General features: G+C 41.0%; 1 long non-coding RNA gene across 1 annotated transcript; it reads right to left on the bottom strand.

Annotated features, from left to right (window-relative positions):
* Nucleotides 1-307: 307 nt before the first annotated feature.
* Nucleotides 308-5,455, bottom strand: LOC116508470. Its single transcript, XR_004255341.1, has 3 exons — nucleotides 5,360-5,455; nucleotides 3,626-3,709; nucleotides 308-391 (listed from the first exon to the last, which is right to left on the bottom strand). It is a non-coding gene; the product is annotated as an uncharacterized LOC116508470 (long non-coding RNA).
* Nucleotides 5,456-5,575: the final 120 nt, after the last annotated feature.

Genomic DNA, 5,575 nt, shown 5'->3' with positions numbered 1-5,575 from the left:
AACCTTCCCCTGGAGTGGGGAGGGAGTGGAGATTTTACAGTATCCTTCCCCTGCCATGCCCACCAAGCCACGCCCACAGAACCGGTAGTAAATTTTTTTGAATCCCACTACTGTCTAAAGTTTTACATCAGAGGGACCTCTGTGAAAGAAAATAAATCAGACAATTGAAGAAGTCAGTATCTCCCAAAGATAAATCCCAAGGAACCCAATGGATAAAGCTGTTGGAGTCTGGGAGGTATTTTAAGTAGCTGATCTCTGTTTAGACTCTGTTACAGCGTCTAAAACTAGATGTAACTAGATGAACAAATGGTGATATTGTTTTTATTTCCTTATTGCTGGAAATCGTTACAGGGTTTTTCTCTCTCTCTGTGGACCAGGTAAATTTTCTTGTCTGCAATGGGGAGAAAAAGGTTAACAGCTGCTGTAAGAGTTCTGCTAATTTACTGCACAATCTGTACAAGGGAATTACGACTGGGATAAGTTGACCATATAATAGAGTTTGGCTAAACAGAACTTCCAGCTTCAAGTGTTGTATTCCTTAGAGAAACAGAGAGTCATGGGTTCTATTTGCTTCTTCAAATAATCTGGTTAACTATTCTGGGAAATAAAATGCTTACATGAATTATTTTACGTGTGATTTTGCAGGATTCCCATGTTAAAACTGCTATATTTTTGCTACAATTTTTTGCATAATCCATTCTGTCAGCTGTGGGTAGGAGCAAAATGTTTTAAAACATTATTTTAATTTCATCAGCTTTATTTTTTTTAAATGTGCACATAAATTAATGCTGACATTCTTTACAGTCTATAGAAGAAGCCTTATAGGATTAAGTAGTTTATAACCTTTTTACTTGGGGCTATGTGAGAGGCAGCATAGGTTTTAACAGGAATGCGAAACCTTGACTTTATAAACCTAACCTAACTGTGGGAGTCCAGCCACAGTGTAAACTATAGTTGAAGAAAATTATGGCTTCTCTTAGCCATCATAAACTCAGTCTTGATAGTGCCAGATAAAGCAAATTAACTGTACATGTCTAGGGATTGAATTTACTGTTTCAAGTCATTAATTTATTTTGGTGATAGTTTTCCTTGGACAGGTAGTGAACTGTTCATGTCTCAGTCTTTTAGTCCACTGAATGGTAGGGTAAGTGTAGAGTATGTTTGGCCAAGAAACTAGTAAATATTGGACTAGTAATATTTTGCCCAAGCGGCAGTACATAATTGTAAGACTAAATAGTGGGTCCATTCATATTTAGTAATCCACGTTCATTCATTTTGTTTGTAGCTGGCTTTAGTGGAGAAACTACCTGCATCCTATTTATGTTATTGGGTGTATATTATATTTGGATAACTAATCATTTCTTTAAAACTAATGTTTGGACTTTAGGTGGAAGATTTTGGAGCACTTAGTTATTGAAAAGAAGGTATTTTAAAAGATATCTTTTTACATTTTATTGGTAAAATAATTGACCAAATGTAATGAAATGGTAACAGATGACTTGATTTTACTATTAGTTGCTTTATCTACTTCTGTAGACACTGGACATTTCTCTCATAAGTTGTTTAACAATACATTTACCTGTGGTTACTCAACTCAATTTTCTGGGTTCACATAACACACTGGACTAGAAACTAACCACATGCATGCTGGGCTTATGTAACACTACTTTAGGCTAAAATGTGGGTCAGCTTTTGTTTCAGTAGATCCTGTAAATAAGAATAGGCCAGTACAGAAAAAAATGATGCATGACAGTACTTTATGGCAGGTCCCATTTGTTTAATATAACTAATTAAAATTAGAGACCTTTCAGGATTACTGATCACATTGGAGACTTCGAATGTGATCAGAAAACATGTGGGAGATAATGTCACAAAATAGAACTTACAATCATGTTTAGCGATCATTCATTTACAATAGCACTGAAAAAAGTGGCTTATGACTGATCCACATACTTGCAAACATCTTAGCACTGTGTCATGTGATCCAAATTTTGGCACTTGGAAACTGGCATGTATTTATGACAATTGCAGAATTCTGAGGTCATGTGATCATTATTTGTGACTTTTCCAGCCGGCTTCTCATAAGCAAAGTCAGTGGGGATTCCCTAGATTCACTCAATGATCATGTGATTCACTTAACTGCAGTACTTCGCTTAATAATCATGGCAAAAAAAGTCATAAAATTGAACGTGACTCACTTAACTGCCTTGCTCGGCAACAGAAATTCTGGTTTGAACTGAAAAGCTGAGGACTATCTGTATTGCATATTACAGAATAATGGCTATTGGGCCCATCTTTCAAAAAACAAATTTATAAGTATCTTCTCTAACTCTCTGCTCTCTAACATGCATACAGGAAGCTGCCTATTCCCTGACTAGAAGACTTCTAAGATCCCTTCCAACCCATTATTTTATCTTTTATATTTGCTGCTTTTCTGGTTAGGTGGGTGTACTTGCAAGAAAATTGCTGGCGTGCAGCCTACCCTGTTTTCTAAGAAAACTTCTGGGGGCCAGGATCATCATAGTGTTGGAGAGTGCTTTGTTTTCCAGCATGCCACTGTTCCAAATTGTTAAATGATGCAGAGGTGGAGGGGGGGGGAGAGGCCTAGATGTGTCAAGGAAAGTATCTAGCAGAGAAGTTTTTTTTTTTTTTTACTCGTATGGATATTGAATATGTGATCTGCTTTTATCTCTAAAGGGGCAGTTACTCAGCTACTAAGATGGATAGAGATATCAACTGTTTAATAAAATTTACTGGGATGACAACCAACTCTACTGTGGCAGGGGAATGTAAGAGATACAATCATTTACTACTGAATCTTAATGGGTTAAAATCCAATTCAAAGAAAAATATATTTAGCACGAAGAAGCAATTCAATAACTCAAATAAGTGGATTTGTATTTCCCCCCCTCTACTTTATTGAAGATACCAAGATGCTGATCTGGCAGCTGAGATCTTCTATTTAAATGTTTCCCAAGTTGTTTAAATAAAACTATATTCTCATCTTTGGATGACACTCCCCCCCCCTTTAACTGTGTAATATGGGGTAGATAATGCTCACAAAGTGGCTATAGGGATTATATCAATATAAAGTGTTTTGAAGCACTTAAAACCCTCCAAACCTGTTGCATTAAATGCTGTATTTTCTTAGTAATCCTGGTATTAGTTGTTAAATTCCATTTCTTTGCCTTTGCTGTCTATGGACTTATTTGAAGTCTTACATGAAGCCTTCCAGGAGGACAAGAATTATATGTAACCTGCCAAGAGTCTGTGGGATTGAAGGGGCTAGAAATAAATGAAATTCAGGTTAGTGGCAAGGAAGCAGGTGTGCATGGGCCACTTCCAAGAAGAGGGTCAAGTGCTTCTTGTAAGTGCACAGTTCATTTGGACTCTTAATTGTTCAATCCACAAACCACTTGGGTGGGAGGTTACAAATGCAATAGGATTTTAACCCCTTTAGTCGCATTACCAGTGATTTTAGGATTGGATAAGGAAGAGGTAATCTGTGTCTTTGAGCTAGGTAATTAAATCAAAGGAGTTAGCCCTATTATACAGTTGAGCAAACACAATGTAAAATTTGTGGGTTCTCAATGTCAAAGAAATTCACTGTTGTCACTGGACTTACCTGTATTTCTGGACTGCTGTATCAGCGCTGGTAAAGTTGAGCTTAATTATGTGGTGAGAAACGACTTCGAGAAAAAGGCCAGCACTATTTTAAAATGAAAAACTGTCAGTTCCCCAATTAAAATGGAAAGAAAAATAATTACTGGATATTAAAGCTAGGTTCACAGATCAAGATATGTTTCAGTCATGGTGTTCAAGGAGCTATAATGGCTGGATTTACACCTCAAGTCATAAATTGTGGTTTACAGCCACTATTGTCTAGCTTCATGCAATATGTTAAATTGATAATTGCCATTTTAGTTAAGCAAGCTCTGAATCCATCCTAAATAATGTCCTAAAATTATTAAAGCCACAAAATGTTGTAATTTTTGGTTGGCAATGAGATGGATTGTATGAATTACAATGAATGTGGAAATAAGATTCAATCAAAATTGAACAAGAGAGAGATACCAACAATATTCTTTGATGATTCTTTGAATGAAACAATCCATTCTTCGATTCATTTGGAAAATAGGTACTGGGCAGTATAATTTTAGCAACTTAATATTTTATTTTGAAACGTGCAACATTGCCAGATGGAAAATTGTTATAACTGAATGCCATCGATCTTGAATAACTTTCTAATATAGTCCTGTCCTAAAAATAGAGCTTAAGAGTCTGCAGTAAGCCTGTTTAATGTTAATTGGAATTACTTCCAGGTTCAATTAGGATTGGACTGTCTTTTGCACGCCAGGGAGGCGGCTTTTAATGGTTATTTCTATTCTCTTCATGGCTACAGTGCAAAGGATGAAATATATAATCTTTAACTACTAAATGTAACTTGCTTCCCAGTGAAATGGATAAGGTTTTGCTCTGGCCTGCAGGAAAAACTGGAATGAGAGAAGCATTCAACTTCTTTCCTCCAGCCCTTTTGGGGTCTGCTGTTTGGGATTTGACCTTTCTGCTCTTTCAGGGTCTTACTCCTGAGTAAATGCTCCCAAGGCCATATCCTCTGGGCTGATTTATCACCTCTGTCTGCCTTTGGGGGGTTGATATTATGCTCGCCCGCGGGTCTCCATTATTGGCGCATCGCTAACTGGAAACCACTGAGGAAAAGGCCAAAGTCTGAGGGGAAAATGTGCCCTTTTGAAAACCTCTTGAGGTTTCCTGAGGCAATTTCCTCCCCCCTCCCCACCATGAGGAAAGCTGTGATTTGAGGATGGGCTTCTTCTACTTTGAAACAAATCCGAGTGTCCAAAATTGGCCTGATATATATATATTTTAAAAAGGTGATTATAATACAGGGGCAGTTAGGGAATTCCCGCTCCTCGGGCTCCCTGGAGAGAGAAGCCTTTCTGCCCGCCCCCCCCCGCCCAAGAGAGCACGCTCCGTTTCAAAGCGACAGCGAGGGGCGGAGGAGGGGTGGTGGTGGTGGTGGTGGTGGTGGTGAGTTTGAGGGACCAGCCTCGGCCTTCACCCTCTCCTCCATCTTTCCCAGCGCTCAAAAGAGGCTCCAGCGCGGTTCACCCCCCCCCTTTTTTTTATAATCCCCCTCAGCCGCTTGAGGAGAGCGGGCCGTCCCATTCTCAGCCTCGACGGGGGCGCCCGCCTCACAATATCCCCCTGCCGCGCGCCCCCCCCCGCCGCGCGCCGCCAGGAAGGCAGTGGAGAGGCGGGCGAACGGGGGCCCCCTGCTCCCCCCCCCACCGCGGCTTGTCTTGTCTGGCTCTCTCGCTTCTCTCTCTCTCTCTCCTACCACGACCACCCCCGACGGCGGCGATGGTACGGCCCGAGGGTTAGCGGAAGCGCGGCCGCTGAGGCGCTGCCATGTTGAGTCGCCTCCGCCTCCTTCGCCGCCGCCGCCGCAGCAGTAGAGGCAGCCGCCGCCGCCGCTTGTGCTTTGTTGTCGGCTCCATGTAGCTGGGGGCCCGGGGGAGGGAGGCGGGGAGGGGGGCGGGCGGGGGAGAGCGCG

This window comes from Thamnophis elegans, chromosome 4, assembly GCF_009769535.1.
Source record: "Thamnophis elegans isolate rThaEle1 chromosome 4, rThaEle1.pri, whole genome shotgun sequence".
Classification (NCBI taxonomy): domain Eukaryota; kingdom Metazoa; phylum Chordata; class Lepidosauria; order Squamata; family Colubridae; genus Thamnophis; species Thamnophis elegans.
The sequence above is the reverse complement of the archived record's forward strand: the minus strand, read 5'-3'. Positions and strand labels throughout refer to the sequence as shown.